Source organism: Oryzias latipes, chromosome 10 (assembly GCF_053564925.1).
Source record: "Oryzias latipes strain Hd-rR chromosome 10, Olatipes_Hd-rR_3.1".
Taxonomy (NCBI): domain Eukaryota; kingdom Metazoa; phylum Chordata; class Actinopteri; order Beloniformes; family Adrianichthyidae; genus Oryzias; species Oryzias latipes.
This window is the reverse complement of record NC_136246.1, coordinates 18,790,336-18,816,779: the sequence shown is the minus strand read 5'-3', so window position 1 is coordinate 18,816,779 and position 26,444 is coordinate 18,790,336. Positions and strand designations below refer to the sequence as shown.

Below are 26,444 nucleotides of genomic sequence, written 5' to 3'. Positions count from 1 at the left end.
TCAGCTTATTTTGAAGCTTCAGTTCTCTCCTCAAGTCTTTCTTTATCACGTTCAGCTACTCCTTCAGGCTTCTGCCGATCAAGCGTTTAAAATTGGAAAAACACATAAACAGCCTAGTGGGCATGGTGTTCACCACACTGAAATAAATTTAGTTTGTGACACTTTTTACTGATGTCTGTGTTTTTAATGGAGAGCATTTATGGCCTCAAAGCACCATTGCAGGTTTGTTTTTATACAACAATAATATGCTTCATGATGCATCATAATTCACACCCAAATTTATATAGACATTATTGTGAAAAATGACCAAATATGACCAAGTGAGTTGTAGCCCACAAAGCTGAAAAGCATAATGGAGCATCATGGAGCTCTGCCTCGTCTGGAACTGCCTGAACTGTAAACACAGATAGCAATAAATCTATACTCTTTTGATCATTTAATAAAATGTATCACATGGAAATAATTTCAACGATAGGAGCTGTTGTCAGCTTTATAGTGAAACAAAAATAATCAGTCTTTTTACCTGACGAGACACAACTAAGGACAAAGCTCAAAAATGAAGCTTAGCTGTTCTTTAAATGTCTGCATGGATTCATCCATTATTTACAGTCAAGTCAGACTGAAAAAAAAAAAAAACATTTAAATGCTTAAAGTTACATTAGGAAAAAGAACAAACTGATTGAACACCTAATTTGTCAAATACATTTTTGTTTAAACTGAATGTAGCCAACGTTTATTCAAATAAAATGAGCTAATTAGATTTTTAAGCTTGCGTTTAAAAAACAATGTGCAATTGTTTACATCTACCCAGATACAATATTTAAATTTAGTATCAGTTTCCAATATGTGCTGTTGTACTGGTTGTGTACTACAGTTGATTTGTAATTTGCAATAATGTTACAGAGCGTTGAAATTATTTTAATGTGAGCAATTAAGGGAAATCCACCATGGATGAGTGCCTGTAATGGAAAGTTGTCGATAACCAAGACACAAAATCTGTTGATCTGATTGACTGAAAAAAAAATTAGCATGAAGAAATAAATTTAATTTGAACATGTGATCGTAAGAATGTACTCTGTAGAACTACAAAAAAAAATGCAATGCTTTTCCCCCCAAAGATGCAATGCTTTGGGGGAAAAAAAGCATATCCACTCCTCGTGTAAAAGTGCATAAATATCCTTTGAAAATTCAAAATGTTTCTGTTCTTTTTAACCAAAAGACCTCGCTATTATGTTGATAAGTTCAAGAATTTGGGATCTTATTTCTCCAGGCAGAATAAAAAAAGCACCAGTTCAAATATGAAATAACAAACAAAAGGGTCTCTAATTAAGAAGGATAAACAGGCTTAGTTGACAAAAAAAAAGGAGAAGAAAAAATGAATTTTGAAAAATGGGTGTCCCCCTGCAGGTTCTGTATAAAACAGTATCAGATTGACACCCATGAGCCAAGCCAGTTTTCTAACCACAAAACAAGGCTCCTTTTTCACCAGATCATCCTCACCTGGTTGTTAGGGTTGGGTTTAAAACCCAACGCTAACAATTTGAGAGATTGAAACCAAAAAATCCATATTTAACAGTCTCGTAACACACAAGTGTCACTCTACCTAAGAAGTTATTTATTTGTTCATGTTTGACCAAATACATTTTTATGTAATATATTATTTATTAAGTTCACCAACCTGTCGTTCAAAATTAGTAATTACAGTATCTACTTGTACTGTAGAAAAGTGTTCAGAAGCATTTTTGGAATTTAAAAAACCTGAGTACAGTCTAAAAGAGAAGATATCTTAAAGTATTTGTATCAATTTTTTTCTTTGAAGCAGAACATTGTGGTTCATTGACTGTTGCCAAAATTCACTGCTAAGAATTTGGGATGTTATTTCTCCAGGCAGAATAAAAAAAGCACAAGTTCAATCTGAAATGGGAGACAAACTCTGTGACATGCAGCACCCCTGCAGCCTGCTTAGCTAATCTCAGCTGGAGTTTCGCCGACATCTCAAGCTTTGTTTTCCCAAGAAAACGGTTGAATTTTGCATCTTTCTCTGCAGTGACTAAAAAAAGCGTTCTACATTTAGGAAGAATTTGCACATTGTGCCAAAATACCAGTTTCACATGATAATATTAGGGAATCATTATTGCCTAAGAGCCAATGGTGTAAGTGTGTTCTTCCAATAAATAGGTCACACACTGGACCAGCAACGGACTCCGGTTTGGTGCTCTGGCACTTCCGCGTTGGGTCAACAGTTTATTGGGACTCCAAATTCTGCATTGTGGGCGTGGCCATCCGTTTACTTACTTTTTACTTTAACAGATTTGTTTGTGGGTTGATGTTTAAGGGTTCTGGTAAGATTTGCTGTCCAGTGCTGCCCTATATTGGGTTTGGCCTCGTCATCGCTTTGGCTTTAGTTTATTTTTTCATTTTCATTTTCATTTTTTATTTTACAAGAGTTGCTATTTTTAATGTGCTTACTTTGCTAACGTTGCAGCCTTGTTAATCAGCAATTTCTTTTTTTAAATGTTAAAATACCTTGAAACTGAAGGGTTTTTTCAGTCCGTCTAAGTGGTACAGAATAGCTCACTGAATTGCTCCAATTTCATACTTTTTTAGGTAAGAAAACTTTCTTCAAAGCTATTTTCTGGCTTCCTTTTGCCCATGTGGGTGCAGAGTAAGACATGCTGGGATAACAGCAATGAAGCTAAACTCTTAGGCCTTTGCACTTGACAGCTCAGTGCAAAGGGACCTGCTCTCTGCTTAGGCCAGGGGGAGGGAGAGAGGTAGTTTTCTCATGATGGCATGCAATCTTTACCTGCCAATCTGTCAACATACAAAATATGTTTTTCCGCTTTATTTTAGGGAAAAGAAACTTTGTGGGAAACCAATCTATAAGGATTTTCTGGATCTAATTTTGATCTAATTTGAAGAACTTTTAGTATTAAAACATTTCAATTTTATTAAGTTACATGTTCTAATAAAAAATGCAAAGGTAAACGGGCTATTTCAATGCACAACTTCCACAACTAGGCTCACATCAGGCAAAAGAAACTCAACATTTGCAAAGTAAAGTCAGCCACAGAATGGGCTTAATCTCCCAACTAAATTAAATTTGTCATTGTAACATTGTCTGATGGGCTCAGAGCTCACAGGAGAAGGGATTAGGCTGCTGCTTTAGACTCCCTTTTCTTCACTTCTATTCTCTTTGCTCTTATAATGGAGTGTCTTTAAGCATAATTAAACATTTCTCTGCGATTCAGAAGACACTGGTCCATAATTCTGCATGCAAACATGTTCATGCACAGATTCTGTCATTGTTATATTCATCTTTATCAATTTGTTTCACTGATTTTGTGGGCATTTCATTTTGCAACAGGTTTTAACCACATCTGGTCATTTATCATTGAATAACAAGTATTTTTATATGTATTAATGTGTTAGCAGGAACCTATGGCATTTTATAATAAGTTAAATAATTTAGTTGTAATTTGACTCATCAATATGTAGCAGAAATGATGATACATAAAGGATTTGAAATATGCACCTCCTCCGTCTGCATGCAATTCAACATCTAAAGGTTCCTTGGTCTCATAACTGTTCTTTTGTTGGAGTCTAATGCTCAAATTAAAACCAAATTTTGTCTATGGTGAAACTTTTGAAGTCTAAAGTCTGGAATTTCTGTCCTAGCTCCTCTTTCAATGTCCCCAACAAGGTTAGCTGTTGAGCGTCTTAATTAAAAGTCACTTATTTCCAAAAACAAATTTAATCAAGCAAAACACACCCTATTGTTGTGTTGCAAATGCATTTTTTGGTCTCAATTTCTGACTATTGTTCAGTTCCCACCTGGCTCCGATATTGTGGAGTAACAAAACAATGGGAATACAAAAGCGGGTAAACTTAAACTAAAACGTTTATTCACACAAATAAAGGTAAACGTTAAGAGAAATCAGAGTAAGAAGAGCCTCAGGGAGAGCCAAGGCTAAAATAACAAACAAAAGGGTCTCTGATTAAGAAGGAAAAAAAGCTTAGTTTTTATTAACAAAGCCTAGAATTACAAATCTAACCTCTGACTACCAAAACAAGAAAAAAGAGAAAAAAAAGAGAAGAAAAAATGAATTTAAAAAATGGGTGTCCCCTCTGCAGGTTCTGTTCAAAACAGTATCAGATTGACACCCATGAGCCAAGCCAGTTTTCTAACCACAAAACAAGGCTCCTTTTTCACCAGATCATCCTCACCTGGTTGTTAGGGTTGGATTTAAAACCCAACGCTAACAATTTGGCAATTTGAGAGATTGAAACCAAAAAATCCATATTTAACAGTCTTGTAACACACAAGTGTCACTCTACCTAAGAAGTTATTTATTTGTTCATGTTTGACCAAATACATTTTTATGTAATATATTATTTATTAAGTTCACCAACCTCTCATTCAAAATTAGTAATTACAGTATCTACTTGTACTGTAGAAAAGTGTTCAGAAGCATTTTTGGAATTTAAAAAACCTGAGTACAGTCTAAAAGAGAACATATCTTAAAGTATTTTTATCAATTTTTTTCTTTAAAGCAGAACAATGTGATACATTGACTGTTGCCAAAATTCACTGCAAACACTTTTTTTTTCTTCTTCCAAAAAATGGGGTCAAAGCCGGAACCTTTTGGCACAGATGATAGAAAAAAAGCTTCATCTATTCTATTCAATTCAATTTTATTTGTATAGCCCAAAATCACAACAACAGTCATCTTGATGGGTTTTGTGTGGATAAATGTAGGGTAAAACATAAAATCAAAAGGATCATGAACACACAATTCAATAGAAGGATTCTAAACTGAACTAACAAAACTAAAACTGGCATCCCTGCCCTTAGACCCTTCTTTGCGGTAAGGAAAAACTCTTGAAAAAAAAACGGATTCCGAAAAAAACGAAGAAACCTCATGGGTCTCCACATGAAGGAGGGATCGTCCCCCAGGATGGACAGGGAATGCCAGAACTCATAGAGAAGAATTAGCTTATCTAACTCTACAACTACACATTTAAAGTCCAATAGATGAGCTTCATCCAGATGGAGTCAGGGGGCAGCTGGGGCCGCGAGACGAGCCAGACACAGGATTTAGCCAAGTGCAGGAGCAGTAATAGAGGCAAGCCAGAGACGAGGTACACGGTCAGGTACAGGAGCACGGATGAGCCAATTGGATATCTGGAAGCACTCCCACTCTGCTGGAGGGGAGTGGGAAAGAGGGAAAGTACATGAATCGCACTGCACCAAACAGAGGCATGGAGAACTAAATGATTAATAAATTATGAAGAATAAAGAAGAGAAGGAGAGGAGAAGTAGATGAGATTAGAGGACAGATCCCCAGTTCACCATACTTTCCCCAGGTTCTGGTAAGGGTTAAGTTAAGGGATCAGGTCAGGGCTAGGCTTAAGGGGGTGAGTTTTGTCGGTTGTCTTTGGGTACGGTCATGGATAGGTCGTAATTTAGGCGGGATCTGGAGGTCCCTTGAAAATATTCGTGTGGTTGCAATGTGATCAAATCGTCCCTTGAAGTGTGGTGCAAGAGTCAGGTCGGGTCAGGTCAAGTCGGGTCAGGTCGAGTCATGTCGAAGATGGGTTAGGATGCAGTCAGGAAACATAATAACAATGAGGTATATATTCTCTGATTACTAGCTAGTCTGGCAATAAGCCTGTCCAAAAAGGAATGTTTTGAGACTAACTTTGAATGCACAAACTGTGTCGGCCTCTCTTACATGAGCTGGGAGTTTATTCCATAAAACAGGGGCTTGGTGGCTAAACGCTCTACCTCCAACCGTACTTTTACAAATTCTAGGAACCACAAGCAGTCCTGCATTTTGCGAGCGAAGTGTTCTGTTTGGGTGGTAAGGCAGCAAGAGGTCTTTGAAATAGGATGGGGCCAAACCATTAAAGGCCTTATAGGTTAACAGGAGGATTTTGAACTTGATTCTAGAATCAACTGGGAACCAGTGAAGTGAAGCTAACACAGGAGTGATGTGATCTCTTCTGCTAGTTCCTGCTAACAATCTAGCTGCTGCATTCTGAACAAGCTTGAGATGTCTTAAGGAACTCTTAGGACATGCTGCTAACATTGAGTTACAGTAATCCAGTCTAGACGTAACAAATGCATGGATGAACTTTTCAGCATCGCTTTTAGAGAGTACATTTCTGATCTTAGCTATATTGCCCATGTGAAAAAAATGCAGTTTTAGACATGTGAGCCTTAAATGATAAATCTTGGTCAAATAGAACCCCTAGGTTTCTAACTGAGGAATTGGAGGCTATATTTACGCCATCCAAGGAGACTATCTGATCAGACAAAGCATCTCTGAGGTTATTTGGACCTAGAATAATGACCTCAGTTTTATTTGGGTTCAGGAAGAGATAATAATTGTCATCCAGGTCTTAATGTCTCTGATGCAGGCATTCAGTTTCTCTTTATGGTCATTCTGGTCAGGTTTAATGGATTAATACAACTGCGTATCATCTGCATAACAGTGAAAATCAATGCTGTGTTTCCTGATTATGTTTCCTAGGGGTAGCATTTAAATCATAAACAGGCTAGGTCCCGAAACTGAGCCCTGTGGGACTCCGTAGCTAACTGGAGTGCACTGAGAGGACTGTCCATTTACATTAACAAACTGGTACTTATCAGATAAGTATGTTGTCTATGTTGTCATCCTATAAGGAAACTTAACATTTTGTTGTGTCGTATGTTGCAGACTATAACCTGTGTTGCTTTCTTCTAGAGTTTATAATGCACCACATTTGAGTTTGTTTAAGGATCACATCAAGCACCTGAAACATATTATTTATTTATTTCATGATGACTTAAATTCATTTTAAAATATTGTTTCCTTTATTTTGGAGATACCTAGACTAGTCAGTATGAGAGGTATGTAAACTAGTAACAAGTAAAAAACAGTGATTGATGGATAAAGAATATTAGGCAATATAGGAATGTAGATTCTCTTCAATGAATTTAGCTGCACTTAGGGATGCATCTAAAAGTCTCCAATAGAGAAAAAACCAGTAGCATCCAGAAACTAATCTGCATCAAACGAGGGAATTACTCCCCCGTCGGCAGCCGTCCGTCTTGAGAGACGATGGTGTAGCTCCTTGTTGAATCTGCCTGCACCGCCGAGAGTGGCTGTGCAGTCCGATTCTGGAACGGCAGTCCCTGCCACACTTAGTACAGGCTAAGGATGATGGCTCTTGCAGCTGCTGCTGCCACTGCTTCCTCCTGGTTCTTTTCTGTACAGCATTCTCGTTCCGCTTGGCCTCAGCATCTGTTGTACCCTCCTGACTGCAAGTCTCCAGATGGGGCGATCGTCTGCTTGACTTTCCCATGTGTAGGGGTCAATGGAGCACCACCTCATGTCCTTCTTGCAGACATCTTTGAAGCGTAGCTTTGGACACCCTCTTGTTCTATAGCCTTCAGCTAGCTCGCCGTAGAGGAGGTCTTTAGGGATGCGGCCTGCGTTCATTCTCATGACATGGCCAAGCCACCTCAGATGTCTCTCACCAAGTGCTGCGTGCATGCTGTCCATGTTGGCTCGTTCCAGCACCTCGGTGTTTGGGACATTGTCCTGCCACTTGATCAGCAGCACGCGCCGCAAGCACCTCAAGTGAAAGGTGTTGAGCCTCTCATGCCTTGCGTAGGTGGTCCACGTTTTGCTGCCATAGAGGAGAGTACTGAGCACGCAGGCTTGGTAGACGTGCAATCTGGTCTTCTCAGTGAGGCTGGAATTATTCCACACTCGCTGGATCAGTTTGGCCATGACTGCAGCTGCCTTTGCGATTCTGCTGTTGATCTCCGAGTCGATGGACAGTGAACTGGAGATCATGGACCCGAGGTAGGTGAAGTTCTCCACAACATCCAGGATGTGTCCGTCATTGGCGATTGTTGGAGGGGTCTCAGTGCCCTGGGCCATGACATTGGTTTTGTTCAGACTGATGGTAAGTCCAAACTCCTTGCAGGCGTGGGAGAGACGACTGACGAGCTGCTGAAGGCCGCCTTCAGTGTGTGATATCAAGGCTGCGTCATCAGCAAAGAACAACTCACGGATGAGTACTTCTGTCACTTTAGTCTTGGCACGAAGACGGGCTAAACTATAGAGCTTGCCATCCGACCTGGTGTGGATGTAGATATCCTCGAATTACTAGAACATGATAACTGCTGACTTTCCCTGGCTGACTCAGTTGTTTCCATATTCTGATTGATAGAGCACACCTGATTCAGGTAAGCAATATCAAGAAGTGCAAGGAGAGCTAGGAAACAGGCAGGATGGTAGATCTCAAAATCAGGACTGAGCAGACCTGCTGTAGAATCACTGTGATGTACAAAAAAGAAGGAAAAATTGCTTTTGACAATGTTGTTTTATGAAGGCAAAACAGATACATTCCTTTTTAACTTAATTCTAACATGGATTTGATGTTACATTCTGAATTCATCCGAATGCATTGTTTAAAAGAGGGATGCATCTGAGAAATCTGCTAGATGCTTCAACAGAAACTAAAAGACGAAAATGATAATTAGTCATTGTGACAAACATATTTTTGAAGATGGGTACATATTTGCTATTCAGTGGAACAAAATTCCCAGACTCTACATATCTAAGTGCAAGTTAGACATTGATTGTGTGGTGAGGGAAAAGTAGTGCAGCTTTTTGTCAGCGCTGTTCCACAGAAGTCTGAATCGATCTGAGTTATCACACATGAAGTGCATGGGGAGTTAGAGGGCAGGTGGGGGAGACATGGGGGAGAAAGCAAAAAGAAAAAAAAAAACTAATTTCAAGTAGGAACCAGTTTTTCTTGTCTGACCTGGAGCTAGGTGGTAGATTTTCTTTTCCTTATAAGGATGTAGAGTTCTCTATGAGCTGTCTGCAGTCTGACCATCTTATTAAAGGCTAAGATACACACTTCCACTCACAATATGTTCAAAGAAATAAGGAAAAATGGTTACTTAATGGACTACTTTAAAAGAGAAATAAATGTAAAAAATGTGAAAACAAAAACTATATATTTGGACAAATCAATGTTTATACCTCAAGATTTTGCTTGAGAAAATACAGCAGATGCTGCTCTTCACTCATTAGGTTGACCAACTTGTTTTAAGCTCCATGCTGGAACGTTTGCCGCAGCGTGAAGATGTCAAACAAGTTAATTACATCAGATTTTTCACAACCTCCGAATTGCATCAGTTAATTGCTGTATCCCATAGCTCCCTTTAGGATGAACTCCCATTTTTCATTTTCACTCCTCATTAGCTTTTCCCCTAATCCTGTTCACATAAAAACTTGATGTTACTATTATATCCTGGGAGGTTGCAGTAATTTATCAGTTATTTCCTAGTGAGAACCCTTCTGGGATTTTAGATTGATTTCCTTCTTATCTACTCCTGTTGCTCAATGAAAGCTTTTAAAACTACCAAAGAAAGATGACCTAAAGACACTTTTAAATTGATTTCTGTTCTGATAAAATATTTAATGTTTCTTTCATACCAGTGCAACCCATTACCAAGTTAAATGCAGAACAAGCTATCTGGTTTGTGGTTTGGATGTTTTTTGAAGATTGAGGATGATGCAACCCATACCCATTAAACCACTAGGAGCTTTCTGGCATGTGGATTTGCTAAATTATGCATTGCCACCAGTAGCTACATAATAGTGGCCTGAGATGAGATAGCAATAGGCTATAGCTGAAAATATTTTAATAGTGTGAATCCATGATTAAAGCAGAACATGGTGAAAATAGAAAAAGCTCTATAAGCTCTGCAAAAGTCGTTCTAAGCTTAGTTAAAGTGCACGAAAAAACTCCAAGGTGAAAGACAACATGAATGGTGTTGGAAGACCAAATATTTCAGCTGGAAACAAGGCCCTATTATAGCAACTGGATCAAAAACAAATTAGACTTTTAAACACCTTTGTACCAGGGAGAGACACAGGTTGATTACATTTTGTGAAGGTGTTTTCATTTGAAAGAGATCAGCAATTGAAAAGTTGTTGCTGGGGAGAGAGTAGCCAGATAGCAGAGGATGGTGGCGTGAGGGAGATTCTCGTAGTGAGGAAGATGAGGAGGAGTTAAAAACAGCTTTGGGATATCAGGAGGTTCTCCCAGATTATTGAACAGCTATAATTAAAGTAATTGCGGTGATTGGAAGGCTGGTTTGTCATCAGGAATGAGGAAACCTGAGAAGGAGACTTGGTGGTAGAAGGAAGAAGCTACGAGAAAATGTTCAACCATAGAGTGGAAAAGGAAGCTTTTGTGGAGCAGGAAGAAGCAAAACTCAATAAGGATGAACTGAGGAAGGAAAGGTTAAAAAGTGGAGAAGCAGTTGGTCTTTACAACAGCTGTGGACATAGGGAAGTGTTCAGGAAAGATGGGATTGAAGTTTCTGACTGGGCTGTTCAACAAACTCTTAGAGAGTGAGAGGAGGGCTGAATGGGTGTGAGGTGTACAGAGAAGCTGACGAGTCACACAGCAAAGCTAAAGGGAAGTGTACCATACATCCCAGCAATGTTAAAGTTTGTCAAAGGACCAGTGAACAGCTGGGTTTGATCGTGTTAAAAGCTGAACTAATTTATACCGTCCCATGCAAATGTTAACCTTTTAATACAGAAATCTGTCAATGCTGATACCGTTGTGCGTCCCTGCAATACATGATAGAAATTTTGAAACTAAACAGTGATATCCAAATGTAACTGAGTAAGAGTACTGCTTTTTATATTATAGTAAAAGTTACAAGGTGAAAAAAAAAAACTACTCAGAAATACAATTTTTACCAGACTACCATTTTCCTCCTCTATGAAGGAGTACATCAGAGAGGTTAGACTGAGCAAGAAAAATATTGAGAACAGGATTAAATGGAAGCGAATGACACACTGTGGCGACACCTTAAAGGAGTAGCTGATAGGCAAAGAAGATGTATCAGAGACAGACATCCCATAATTGGATCAAGTTACCTGAACATTCCTGCTGTGGACGCTCCTGTACAAAAATATCGGGAAGAATATCTTAGATCATTAGATATTCTAAACATCCCATATTTGAACAAAAACTATGGTTAACATGTGTCCTACCTATCATTAAATAACCCAACAACATACAAATGTTCCACAGTTTAGGATGCACAATAAAGACTGTCAGTAATAAAAATGTCAAAGATCCTTTAGTTTTTTTTGTTTTCTTGTTAGTTTTTTAAACATTTAAGACAACCCCATATCATTTTTTTAAAGTGTGCACATTGTTATGTATATATTTTTTGTTTGAATAAAAAGGGAAATTTTATTCTCTCGTTCTGATTAAACACTTACTCAACAGTTCTTCTGGGTTCATTCAAATAAATTGATAGTTTGAAGTAGAACAAAGTCTCTTTTTTTCTTTTTGATTTCAGTATAAGATTGCACAGTATTATGAGTCAAACACACAGAAAAGGTTTTGTATAATTTGGGTTTTTATCTTTTCTCAGCACAGTAATGGAGTTGCTCCTACCTTTGTCCAATATTGGGTTAATTGGTGATTTTAAATGGCTGTCAGTGGGTTCCCCATCATGGTTTGACAACCTGCTGAGAACAGGAAGAAAAGAAAGAGTAAGCATAGAAGATGTGTGAATTCTCACATAGGTTATGCATTTATGTAACAAAAAATGAACGATTTGTATATTATCATCATTGGCTTAATGGTCGTATGTGTGCAAATTGATGTATACATGTAATTCAACTTGTGATAATTGACTGCAAAAAATCCAGTTCAGCATTAATCAAATTTAGTCAAGATTGAACAGGCTTAGTTTATACAGACACACACAAACACACACACACACCCAAACACACACCCACACACACACACACTCACTTACTCAGTTGATGTTGTGTCATTGCTACAGTGTTTTCTTTTTTTTTACATTTCTGTTTGTCACTTAAGTTATTTCTGTAGTTACTTTACATTTACGTCTTACACTCTACTCTCAATAAAAACTGTACTTGTGGTTGTCTTCTTTCTTTTTCTTAAAAGTTCTATTCCACACAGTGTGTTATAGATGTACAATCTTGCACTGGTTCATAGTGTCTCCTTTAGCAGTACAATATTACTTTTAAAAAATACAGTACTTTCTATGTAAAAAAGACTTTATGTAAAAAAGACTTTTTCTTGGACAATTTAGAGACATAACCGACATCATTGTGTTGTTGATTGTTCAGTAAATTTTGTAATTAAGGTGGACACACGGGTGTGAGCAAAGAGGATGCTGAAAAATAGGTTAGATGGAGGAGGATGATTCGCTGTGATGACCCCTAAAGGGAGATGCCAAAAGACAAATGAAACATTCAGAGAGGAAAGTGATTTCCTACATCTGTTATTTATTCAAGAGTAAAATCACTTTTTGCACACACACAAAAAAAAGCAAAAAAGAACAAAAGACACAAGTCGGAAATACCAGGTTCAAGTTCTTGCTGAAAGAAGCATGTAAGAACTTAAACTACTTGGGTGGGGTAAATAGGACACACATTTGAATTTCTGTCTTATCTGGTCATGACGTGGCTGGGACCTTGCCATTACTGGACTAATTCAAAAAGGACATTTCCACCAAGACAGCTGTTCATTGCATGCACTGGACAATTGCTGGCAATTGACATCTGCAATTACACTGAGTTCACTTTTCCCCTTTTAGCTTATCTTACACACCAGTTCCTTTCCACTTATGACCAAAAAGGCTTCCTACCATATTTCCAGCTCACGTTGGGGCTCATTTACATTTAAAACAATCTTTTTTGTGTTCTGTTAGATTGCAAGTTTCTATGTGAAATAATCATGTCTCACTTAAGGAAATGATGATCGTGTTGATTGGCCCAAGGTAAATGACATTTTTTAGAACTTATTTTCTCAAATGTATTCACCTTCCCTGGAAGTAATGTGGTCCACACACCAGCCTCCTTAACATCTGCAGTTCAAGCAGGGATGAAGGAATTAATGATGTGTGGTATTAGAGCCAAAACTTCAAAGAAGGCATTCCGTAGACGTGAGACTGATGCTAAATGGTTAAAAAGAAGCATTTGATGTTTCTTCATTTGATGATAAAATATCTTAATGAAGGGTCAGACACCTGTATAAGAAAAAGTAAGTATTTTAGGACCAGCAAAAAAGTTTGGTGTGTTGTACATTAATTTTTTTGTCTTATGTTATGTTGGTAGGTCACAAAACGCCACTTTAAAATATGAGCTTTTTACTTTTAAGGCCTGTTCACACCGGGACGAATTTCGCCGGCGATTTTCGCCGACGTTTAACGCCTCGTGACTAAACAAAGGGCCCCAATGAGAGTGTGCACACCGACGCGAAAAAACGCCACGCGTTAAAGCGTCAAAAAAAAAAAACGCCTCGGGTTCGTTTTTTTTTTTCGACGCGTCGCGTCGAAATCTACTCGACCAATGAGAATGGCGCTTTTGCTCACGTGTCTGGAGCTTCTGAAGTTACAGTAAAACACAACTTGGGGGCGCTCAAACACAAAACTGCCTTGCTGAGCACACATACCAGCGAAGAAGATAGACGCCAAGTAGCGTCTACACAGCCGCGAAGCAATAATGACGGACATTCTAAAACATCCCCGAACCAAGCACCAGTTGGAGCTACTGGTGCTTGAAATATTCATGTTTTCTTTGTTTGATTCTGACAAGCGCGTAAATACTTGCTCTCTTCTTCTGAGTGAAAAGTGACTTTAAGAAGCATAAAGTTGCGCAGCGCCACCTTGTGTACAGGAGTATTTCTGTTTTACATTAAGCGCCATCTAATGTCAGGGAATGAAATTGCATGTTCACTCCACTCATCGTCAGCGAAAATCGCCTGGGTGTGAACACAAAAAACGTGGCGAAAAACGCTGGCGAATAACGCCTGGCGAATATTCGTCCCGGTGTGTACGGGCCTTAAACGTAAAATAAACATAAAGTAAAGAAGCACTTAGGGAAAAATAAGTCAGTCGTGTTTGAGAGTAAGGAAATAAAAAAGCAAACTGACCTTTAATATCTAAAGACAGAAATTTGAGCAACGATAATTTTCAGAGACATTTAAGAAAGCGGATTTGGTCCAAAAGCATTCATATTTGTATAGAATTCTCATGCTTTTAAACTCTACTGATGTTAAACAGTACAAGCCTGATACTCGTTTTTTCTTCTAAAATGAAGCTTAATTTTCTTAATTTTACTATTTTGTTGATAGAACATGATTTATTTATTTATCGTTAGTCTCACAAATGACCCTAAAACTCTTGGGCATTTAGAATACTCTCATCTAATATTTAGTTTAAACTTTTGACAAAGACGGTGTATTATGAGGAGCGTGGAATCAGTTAGAATCATAATCAAAATTCCAGATAAAAGAATTATTAAGATAGGACAATTATAGGAGATTGAGGCTTTTTACCTACACATGTTTTGTCAGCTGCAGCCTTGCTTGAAGGTGTCAACCGCCTGCTGTGTGTCCCAAACATTTTTGACAGAATAGACCTGTCAAGTCTGACTGACCACAGTCCCCATCGCCTGGTGGTCCTGGGAGGAAGGTATCCTGGGTGATAGCATGAGTGGCCCCTTCCTGGTTATATGTTTTTTTTTTTATTAGTGGAGGGTTATTGTTTTAAAAGACCTGGGTGTCTAAAAAGATTTTAAAAACAGAAAGCAAAAGAAAAGATCCTTAAATTCACCCTAATCGGATCTTTGCTAAATGAATAACTGTAAATTGAAAGAATATATAAAACATTAGATACAAGTTGACAGATTTGAGTGAAAGATCCGAGAGACTATCAACATCACTCAATGTAAAAATAAAAAAATAAATGACAGATTACCATGAACTTTGTTTTTACACCACTATTAGCTTATTCCTCACCTTTTTTTCGCCAACAGGGATTTGCCGAGTATACAAATTGTATTAAAATCCAGGATTCGAGTGACTTTGAAGCAACAAACAAGTCCAGAAAATAAATGTTTTTATATGTTCCTTGTATTCTCAAAAGCTTTTGGTTTACCCAAACAAGAAGCTGCTTTTTTGGTGGTTTCTGTTATCTTTCTCAAGTTCTTGGGCTTCAGCACACCTTTGTGGACAAAGACAGCAATGACTATTGATTAGCAACAGTTGTGTGGCCCTGGCTTAGTGTACTCCAATGAAAGATTTTCCCACATCTCCTCCTGCAGCTGTACACAAAACAGTTCCCAATCTATTATTAGAAATGCTCTTGCAGAACTTCTGAGTCAGCTGCAGCACTTCAAATATGACAAACCTTTTAGCCTCCAGCAAGTGACAAAGGATGGAGAGCGTTATGAAAAATGAAGGGTATGTTTCTAGTGCAGGCTAGGATATATTAAACACAAGTAGTACTACTAAATAGCTTGCAGAATAGGGATATTTAAGCCATAGATTCTGCTTAAACAAGACAAAGAGGGCAAAATGGAAACCCAGAGAGCAGGAAAAGAAGGAAGGAGTATAGAAAGGATTTGATAGCACGTGCAAACAAGCATTAGAGCGAATGTGGAAAGTCAGACTGGTGTATGATGCACAAAAAGTGTTCTTAAAAAGAGGCTCCATCTATCCAAAACTTTTCTTGTATCCATACTTAGACAGCCGTGAGCATGCTTTAGACATGTTTAAAATCAACAATAACATGTTCAGAACTGGACAAGACAAGCCAAAACATTTTTTGGACATATGAAATATCTTGAACAAAAATTTATTTTTTTAAATTGACTCTCTGTTTCTCGTCGATTTGATTTTCTGGAAGAAAGAAAAAAGTCTAAATGAACAAATATGTATCATAAATGACTTCAGGTTTCATACACTTTAACCTTTTCATGTCTCAGCTGTGAAGAGACGAAGATTGCAAGGTCACTGACCAGCGAGTATGTATTTTTATGATCAAATTAGGAAGTCTATTCGGTCAGGAAACTTTTATTACTTGTATTGATTTTTTTGTCCTTTTTTGGTCTCCCTCCAATCTCAGAGTCTTTCATCAGAAGCACCTTTGATTTGGAAGCTGTCTGGTGTGATTTTTATTTTCAATGACAGTGGGACCTCAACTACTGGGGTTTAAACATTTAGCATGTGTCCTTTGGTACATTTTAGTAAGAACTGTATATTTAAACAACAACCACAAATGTGCACCTGACTTACACGATCCATCCTTTAATCTTGTATCTCTGCTTAGTCCAGGGTACAGGGTCAGTAGGTATCTTATCCTGACTACCTTAAGGTGAAGGCTGGATACACTGAATAGATGGGTGGGCCATTTCAGATTATTCTTTGTGTTTAATTTCATTGTTTTAGCTGAAGGGCGTGAGTCGAGCCTTCCCCCAGCTATCCCCTAGTTCCATCTAGATGAAGCCCATCTGCTACACCATTCAAAAGTGTAGTTGTAGCGTTAGATACAGTAATTAATCTCTATTCGTTCTGGTACATCACCAGTCCGTCCTAGGAAAAAGGTCCCTCCTTTGTGTGGACATCCCATAGGTTTCTTCTTTTTTTTTACCTGAATCCATTTTTTTAGGCATTTTTCCTTACTGAGAAGGAAGGTCTGAGGGCAGGGATGCCCAGTTTAGCATAATCTGTTTATTTTAGTTTATCCATACCTATTGTATTTTATGACTAATTTCATGTTCTTATACAAGTACCAGTATGAATCCCATTGAGACAACAATGTTGTAATATTGGGCAATATAAATAAATTTGAATTGAATAGAATTAACCTTTTAACACTGTGACAGGAACTGTGATAGAAAAGCAACACACATTATTTGAACTACTTTACTTCAGACAGGTTAGGTAATAATGTAATTCCAATGGAGTCTGATGTTGGCAAAGCCACTTTTCTCCACGTTAGAATCAATTTACGTTGATTGCACAAACACTTCACAAAAATAAAGCATATCGGCGAAAATATGCTTTACTCTGCTTCAGAATTGCGTAAATGGTTGAAGAGTTACAAAAAGAATGTCAACAGGCTTAAAAGTTTTTTTTATTTCAAACTTACTTGGCACAGCAGTTAACAAATATGAGTCTTTTGCAGGACAGCAATCGAAAACTAAACCTTTGAGTTTTGCTTTTGTTTGATACCTTCATTATCTTCATAGGCACTTAGAGTGCTTTAACACTGGAATGAACTGAGTTGTCTAAACTAGATAAAGGTGAGAATTTAAGACATTCTTTGTTTGTTCAAACTAAATCCTTTGGAGCACTTCCTCTCTAGCATATGTGGCTATTGCTGCTTTATGAATTTCAAGTCGCTATAGAAATTTTTTAAAAGAGAGTGAGCAAATATTTTTGATGACCCGACATCTGAGTAGCACTCCCCTCTATGGCAAGGAAGTGTTTCAGTACAAGGAATCTAAAAACTTGAGACTATCTCTAGTTGACATCAAGGTTAAGACTGGTGGAAAATGGAAAGTCAATGAAGCAGTGGACACCAAGCAGAATCAGAGCGGCATTCGCAGAAACTGTTGGTTGCCTGGCTGCCAGCCACACATAGAGAGCCTTCCAACAAATGACTGCAAAGGGCAAAGAAACACTTGAACTGGTGCAAAAGAAGTAAAGGCTGGAGATGAGGAACAGTGTGCCAGGAAAATAGTATGATTGTGGCAGCAGAGCACATGGACAAGGTAAGATCTTTCTCTCAAAAGACCTGAGCTGACCTGGAGAAGGCTGATCCCTGCCACATCCAGTTTTTCATCCAGTCTGTTTATAATAGTCCATCATATCAGTGAAAAGAAGGGAGAAAAATGCAGAGATGGTGGGGTACTGTTGGAGACAGGTGGTGTGCAAAGGGTTTACACTGAGATAGAGAAAGGGCCATTGTAGGAAAGTTCCTCTGCTGAGCTGATAGCTTGGAACATGTAAGGACACACAAAAAAAAGCCATCAGGACAAAGGTTGCAGATTAAAACCTCTGAGGTGCTGTAGATTTGGAGGGAGAAGCAGTGCGCCAATAATTGATCACTTCCAATCAAGTCATAAATTGAAAGACACAAAATCCCTTGTGATATGTCCAAGACAGTGCATTATCAGAAGTATAAAAAAATATATAACTCACAACAGATGTTTGAATTGTTCTTCAGGTTGATTATTAATCTCCTTTTATCTTTTTGCTGCTTTCTACCGCTTAAAAAAACCTACATAAACTTTCATTTTTGTTTTTTGCAATCACAGAGCACTGCATTACAATCTGTTCACATTTCTAGTTTCAAAGTTAGTCTATCTAATTAGCCACAAGGGCCTAATTAGACTTAAAACTCAATTTTAGGAACTTAAGGATTCAGGATTCTTAATTTCAGTTACAAGGACTACATTTATATGCATCACAATATTTCAAAATAAGATTGAACAGTTAAAAATACATATTTAAGTTCAATACTTTTTTTGATTAACTTATGCTAGATGGGAATTGTTCTAGCTAAGACATGTTAAATGTGTTCATTTTATTTGAAAAAGTCCAGCCTGAAAAACCTTCTTTATAACAACAGCTTGCTTTCAAAGGGGTGCAGTGACATGCACAGTGTGGTTTTTACATTTTAATTACCGTAGTCTTTCCATCAGTGGAGAGATTTTATCAAAGAAAGAATGAGCATAATTTGTTTCTCCACTCTGCACTTGTTTAACATTTTACGAAAAAACACAGAAAAAAACAAGGCATAAGAGCTGGCTGTCATTTCCTCGTGAGAAATGACAGGCGTTAAAATTAAAGGGTTAGTCATGACATTAGAAGCTGCTGAATGTGTTTTATTAAAAATGTAGCTTGAAACCCTTACATTTATTATTACTGCTGCTGCATATATAAGCACGCTTTTCTGAAAATTACTAAACCCAAGTTAAACAGTATAGTAATTTTTGTGTCAATGCAAATGAAGTCGCTGATTAAATCCCTCTTCTGCTACCAACTGTTTATTGGCCAGAGATACATTATACTACATTTTTTAATCTGTGGCCCTATATGTTTTTAAATGTTAACAATACATGTTATAACTAGAAATGAAAATTATTCTCCACCTAAACTCTATGAAGCTCTAAGTGTCATTTCCAATTAGCTTAAAGAAAATCTACATTCCATAGATTTTGATTACTCGTCCTTTCCTTAAGGCATCATCACTGTTCTTTTCCACACATTTATTTACATCATGTCATACAATATATAAATATTTAAAACATCTTTTATATAGAATTGCATCCTTATTTAAAATAAAAGAACCACAAACCACAGCAAGTGTATTTTAAATCTCTTGTTTTATGAATAATGGAGTCATAAAGAACAGAACTGCTGACAGGCAAACGGGATGTTAAATCTTAATGAGGTCTGTTTGTGTGAGAATTTAGTGCGGATGCCTTTTGAGCCTCAGTGATTGACCTCTTATGTAAAATTTAACATCGGTTCAACATCCCCCTTCTTACTTATCTGTTTGTATTTCAAGCTTTCAATTGAGTTGCTTTACTTTAAAGGAGAATTGAGTGGAGCTGTGTTCAGTATTTTCCTACAAAAAACTTTTTTTTTTAAAGTATGTTTTTTTGTATAGGATTTTTTTTCAAATATAACTTGTTGGGTTAAAGTTATACAGTAGAAAATGTGTACATTTATTCAAATAGCATTTTATTCAAAATCATCAACCCTTCTTCCACTAGTTTGCTCGTTTTCCTGGGTGTCAACTCTTCAACTCCTCCTTTGTTTATTTCCTGCTATGCCAAATTCAGCATGCGACAGATATTGCTGGAGGCTTCCTGTTTATTAAAGTTTTTGACAATCCATTCTGACTAGTTGCATACAGTGATGCTTAGTTAGCAGCCCTCGGCATCAGTTTTTAACATGAAGGGTTCCCCTGGAGTCTAATTTTTCAGCTTGAAGGAGTCTTTGATAGACTTCAAAGTCTTTCAATTTTTGAAACAGTCCCCCATGGGCCTTTAGCCCGTGTTTTTCTAAGATGATGTCACACTTGAGGGATATGTTGCCACAGTAACCCAAAGCTTGCTCCACTATGATGTCCAAACGTCCATCTAGTCTATTGATAACTCCAAATGTATTGTTTTAAAATGCATTAATCATCATTGGGGTATGAATGACATTCAGACAAATAAAGGTGGTCTCCTTTTATATTGTATACATAAAGGACATTAATGATAAAACTCACAACCAGCACAATATTTTGATTTTATTTTTATTTTTTTACTGAAACTTAAATGAAGTGAAGCTTTGGCCCAATTTCTATAAGGGATATCTCCCTCACTTCTGGGTACACTGGGTTCTTACATCACTCATCAGTTAAACTTCCATTCAAAACAATATCTAAATTCCTCACCTTTTCTTCTCGGCTAATCACAATCATAATTTTGCTTTTAAATTCATAGATATTTATCTCTCTACATTCTAGAGGGTTTTGCTGGGCCTCCTCGACGCCGTCCTCCACCTGGACCAATGCTTTGTCCTGGACTGACTTTATTTGTCTATAGCAGGGGTGCCCAAGTCCTACATGTTTTCCAACCATCCAGCCATTGAAGCTCCTCATTGGCTAAGCCCACCCGATCCAGGTAATTAATAGCAGATAATATGTTTTAATTTATCAAACCCCTTTAATACTTGCCCAACTCCCCCTCACATTTGTGCATTCAACTTTACCTTGGAATTCATGTGTTAAATCCTTCCCATAATGTGTTAATGCATAATATGTTCCACTGAATGTGTTGTTTTGTCTTGCTTTTTACATACATTTCAACTATTTTATGGCCTTTATTGGGCTTTATTGGATATATTTTAACATTTAAAAATGTTCTTCTTCATTAAAAAATGCTGGCCAACACAAACTGTAAAATGTCCAAACAAAGTGTTCTTTGAGCAAGTACAATTGATTTTATCTTTGAGGTGTAGAAAAATCTTCCTGTTGCAGTTTCTATTAGCACTTGCTGTTCCCATCAAAACACCATTCAGTATGCATGGGAATGCTGAAAACGGTATATGATTTCACTTTTCTTGAGTCCTAATGTTATTTAGCAACAGTTGTGAACAGAAATCAAGGTCAACGCAGTGTGTGCAAATGATGGCTTGGGCTTTAACTTTGGGTTGGATAATTTTTTGTATTAGACTTTACAGTTTTTGACTTGGGCTTCATTAAGACATACTAAACTGTTTTTTTTTTTCTTGTAGCTTTTTTCCATTATCGAATAAAAGCTTTTTAAAAGAAAAGCTGGCAGTCAGACCAAACAGAAAACACATAGGCCACTTTTCCCTTTTCCTAGGATCTTTAAATGTTACTGATCGTTGAAAGGAGCTTCAATTGTCCACCGCTTTAATGTGTTTTTCTTCTTTTTCCTTATTTTCTTTGCAATGTTTCCTCTCTTCCTACTTTTTATCTGACATGCTTTTGTACTTTTAATAATTTCTTAGCGGACCAGTGACATGGACTTATCTCAAAGCCCATACTGGTTATCACACTGCAGGTTCTAAGGTAAAAACTGGGAGAGCCACACATTACTCTAATAATTAGAAACATGCAAAGCTGCTTAGCCTTAGACCTTAATTAAAGCCTATAGATTAAATCCCCCTGTGCACATATAGGTGTGATTGTGTACATGTACTTGTCAGTGGATGTGATTTCATTACCATTGACAATGGCCTTATCATAAGCAGTGGAGAAACTCATTAAAGAAAAACCCACAGTCTTGTCTTGTTTGCTTTGGTGTAATTACCCATCATATTGTCACTGCACATAGTAATGTCTTTGGGAAAAAAAATGGATGCAAGTAAATTGCTGGTGATTAAATCTAGACCTAAAACATAATGTTTTTAAATCCTGAATGAAACAATTGATGTCACTAACATTTAAATACAGTATGTCAAGTACAAGCCTCCAGTTAAAGGTATCAAATATCCATCACTTAGGCCCTGCCTCGGGGGTGTTCCTCATTAATCTTCTTTCAATTATATTGGCTTGTCACCAACCAAGAGTGAAGAAATGGGATGCCTTTTTTGATAAGGTTGTTTTAACAAAATTGGATAATCATTATAAAGTTTTTGCTTTTATTAATAATTTATTCACTTGATACAGGCAATCTACCAGAACACTTATTCTCATTTAAAGTGGAGGGCTTTACTTCGATACATAGTTTCATTATTTAGTGTTGCAAGTGAGAAAAAGCACAAGAGGATACCATTTAAAAAAAAAAAATTCAAAAAAGCAGATGATTTCAAAAACATCAAAATTTGTTTTCATGTTTTAGCTTTTGATACCTTTCCTGATTAGTTTTGCTCATTTTACAGATAAGTGGATGTTCCAGCATCCACTCGTGGCCATGAGTTGTGGGTTGTGAACTATTAAGATCATGAATGCTGGCAGCCAAAATGAGATTTCTTCATTAGAGGGCTGGGGTCTTCACAGAGACTGAATGAACAGTTCAGCATTTCAGGAAGAGCTGCTACCCTTCTATAATATTCCACACTTTTTTGGCATGTGACCTACTCTTAAGACGACAACGTCTTAAAGATCTACCTGTAAAAACACATATATATATATATATATATATATATATATATATATATATATATATATATATATATATATATATATATTATTGATTGCCAAAACCTCAGCCTTCAGTAAGAAAGCCTAATACACTCTTTTTAAGATATCTCTTCATGATTCTCTCACTGGAAAAAAGATAAGGGACTGAATTCAGACGACGCTGTTGTTTCTTTGAAGGGCAATATTGGGTTGTAGTGAATTTAATTCCAAAATCGAGCTGATATCTCCCCAAGTTCTTAGCATAAAATTTCCCTTTGTGTTTCAAACAGACCGCCTGTCTTAATGAGCTGGGGTGCAGAGAGAGTAACACAAAGAGATTAAAAAGGCAGAATTTTGCAAACTATAAAGATAGATCTGATTAACTCAAAGAGAAACTTCATTGGATATGCTTCAGAAAAATTGTGCACCTACGGAGAACGATAGATTTTGTCCCCCGTGACTTTCTTTGAAAATTACTTGGTGGGTTGGGGGTTTTCTTTTGGCTTAACATTGACAGCATAAACCTCATGAACCAATAAAACTCTGGCAGTGAATGTCTCACCACCCAGCTTCTCTTACTGGTCTTGTTCAGTAACATTCAGTCTGCACAGATCAGCTGAACCCTAACTTAAGTATGGTAGTGGACTAAGATGTTCCAATAGCCCTCTAAATGTCTTTTCCTCATTATGACATGTTTATTCATCTTTAGGGGTCACGGGGCTGCTGAAGCCTTTCCCGGTCACTTGGGGGCAAAGGCACCAGACAAAGGCACCCTGGAAAGGTCACCAGTCTGTCGCAGGGCTACAAATCACTCACCCATTCACACTCACATTAACCCCTATGTACAATTTAGTGTAACCAATTAATGAAGCATGTTTTTGGACGGTGGGAGGAAGCCGGCACTGGCTCTGGCAACGCCGTGACCCCAAAAGGTATACAGTGGGTTTAGAAAAGGAATTAATGTCTTTTTGGTAACTTTAGGGTTTCATCATCACTGCAATTCCATTGAATAATACTATCATATGTGAATCTTTGGTTGTGAGGAGAACTTAAAACTTAAAGATGAACTAAAACTTTATCAAATCCCAAACCAACAATTGTTTATTTTTAACATTTTGTTCATAAATGCATTTGTTGCACATGGAAAAGTCTTATATCGTAATGCTTTTAATCAAGTTACCGGTAGGTGTAAAGCTATTTAAGACTTAGGGAAAGGTATTCAGAGGTTACAATAAAAAGTTTGTCAATATGAGACTTGGGCCCAATGCTGGTGGTTGTTTCACTAATCGAAGGTCAGTCTATCAGCTGTCCCCGACCAACCCTCCTTCCTCATACGACCACTTATTGGCGAGGGGGGGTCAGCCTGCAATGCACCTCAGGGGTGAGATACTCGGCAGTGGACCCCACATCCCATGGTTGCTGCATGGATTTGGGCACTTGCCCTCTCGGTTTTTAATTCCACCTCAGACATGTAGGACCCTTGTACGGAGGCTGCTTGGACCTTAGACATTTAGGGACCCTTGGTGAGAGGGTGCTTGGACATCACCGTAAGGGTGGCTGCCATTGTGATGGCAAACTGGCATCCTGTTAACTAAGAGAGAGGCTCAACAGCCCTATTCAAATAAGCAAACATCAAAGAAAAGGCCTAAATTGATTTGACAGCACAAGTACTTACAAGAGTTATCACTTCTCGTAGTTATTATCCAGCAATTGAGGCAAAGTAATCCCCTGCAAACTTGACTGCTAAGATTCTAGTGGTTTTCGCAGAAGTAATTTTTTAGAGATGTAAATCTGACAGTTTGACTGCAGTCTGAGGGGAATATGTTTCACTCCTCACAGCACAGGATATTCATCAAGTTTGTCAGAACAACTGAAAGATCCCTCGTCGACCAGGAGAGCAGGGTCATCACTTGTCACTCTGCCTTCCACCAGACACCTGGAGAGTGCAAGGACTGAAGGACAACGATGACCCAGGGTTGTTACTACCTGGCAGATTGCTGAATTATTTATTTTCATTATATATATTCTTTCCGCTTTCAAGGGCAGAACAGTATCTCAACCGGACTCATGTTTAAAGTTTATGCAAGTTTATGTATGTGCTTGTCTGGGTATTTGCCTGCAAAACGACATGATAAAATGGTCAAGCCTCTACATTCAATCAATTTCACATGCCTTTGACATCATTTAATTCTGACAGGAACTCTTTTTATATCAGATTTATAGACTTATTAATACTGCGTGTCACATAAAAATGGACAGAACTTTGTAGCTGGTGCACTCACCCAGAACTTCTGCCAGAATAAGACACTGAACTACTACAAATGTCTTTTAAAAGAGCAATTAGCAAAATCCAATGCAGTAACAGTAAAGTCAATAGTAGATGGGAGTAGCATGCAATATAAGCTCCTGCTAAACAGAAAAAAACAAGCACCCTCATTGTCTATTTTGCTTGCACGCTGTATTTTGTCAGCATAAAAATGTAAGCCTCCAGTTTGCTGAATGTTCAATGAAACCCAGTAAATTACAAGCTGAGATACGGTGGTCTCCAACCTGTTGGAGATAATAAGTAACTGATGGAGAAGCTGTGTTAGGACATGAGTTGAATGAGTAGATGTCTTCTTATATGCCTTCTCTGTCTGCTTAGTAGCTAATCATTTGCCAGATCAATGGCTGATTTCTGCAGAGGAGAGGACTGCATCTGTGCTCTGCTTGATTGTCTTGGTTCTGCCCTCCTTTCATATGTTTTACCATCTAGCAATAGTTTCTTGCCTGTTTTGAACAAGTTCTTTCTTTTCCCTCTCTCTCTGTTGCGCAGATATTTTATACAAGTGGCAAGGCAATGTTTGAGATTTTTATGTCGTTCTTTATATAGTTTGCTGGCTATCTTGATTTTCATTTGTCCAAAAGGGTGTGGCGAATGATCAAAGAGGACATCTACTTTCATCTGAGAGAAAAAATAAATAAAGAACAAGTCATGTCTTTTTTTTTAATTCTATCAAAATTTGTTGCAATCATCAAAACATGATTTGATTGTCTTTAAGGCATTTGCTGTCATCTTGTTCAGATTGAGACCTTAAAGAGCCTGCCTCACGCTTTTCAGATTAAACTATGTCCATGATAATATTTTACCTTTGACAGGACAAGTTAAAGAAAAATGCAGCGCTGTAGCACACAATTGGTAATTGTCCAAACATTTTCTGCTTACTGGCATGAATGTAAGCCACCATCTGCATTATGCACACTCTCATACCTTCAGCTTCCCTGCTGAGTCTCCACTGTTTACTTTCCTTTTATTGGGCTCATACAATGAGTTTAATTTTATGATGATTGTAGTTTAACTGAAGATCTCCAATACAAGTGAAGCCTGTTTTCCTATTACTCATACTGTATGAATTCAACGATCATTGCATGTTTGTGCGCTCATTTTGGAAACTGTGACATCACAAACTCCGACTTGAGGGTAGTGGTTTTCTGTTTTTTTTAACTCTGTGTTCTATGCAAAAAAGCTTGTGTTTACCAGTCCAATCATTTTTGTCTTTATTAGCTGGGTCTGAAATTGTCGAAGCAGCTTAGGCAAAGATTTTTCTAAACTCTGCAGATTTATCCTAATGAGAAACTGAGTAACTGAGAAACTTTTATAAAAAAATAATAATAAAAATACAAAAAAAATATTTAAAAAAGTAAATCAAATGATTAATCACTTATTGAAAATTGTTAAATTGATTTACTTTTAATGATATTACTTCACTTTCTCCAAAAATTGATAAATTGATTCAAAAATCTTTCCTAATGTAGCATAATTTTGCACGTTTTTAACTTTTGATACTTGATGAAATTTTGCTATGAAAATTCCTGAAACAGTGTTGTGTCTACTTTACTGATATAGTATTATGTTTTATTCATATGAATGGCTTTTATAAGTAACATAATCTGC

At 37.5% G+C, this 26,444-nt stretch overlaps 1 long non-coding RNA gene across 2 annotated transcripts in view; it reads right to left on the bottom strand.

Annotated features, from left to right (window-relative positions):
- Nucleotides 1-4,629: 4,629 nt before the first annotated feature.
- LOC110015753 (uncharacterized) overlaps nt 4,630-26,444 on the bottom strand; it is a 42,672-nt gene continuing 20,857 nt past the window's right edge. The window contains exons 5-7 of one of the 2 annotated variants that reach the window (XR_002290996.2): nt 11,494-11,567; nt 10,965-10,989; nt 4,630-5,205 (exon numbers count right to left, since the gene is read on the bottom strand). This is a non-coding gene — a long non-coding RNA (uncharacterized LOC110015753). The remainder of the gene's footprint in view (nt 5,206-10,964; nt 10,990-11,493; nt 11,568-26,444) is intronic. The other variant, XR_013658340.1, reaches the window with a different exon arrangement.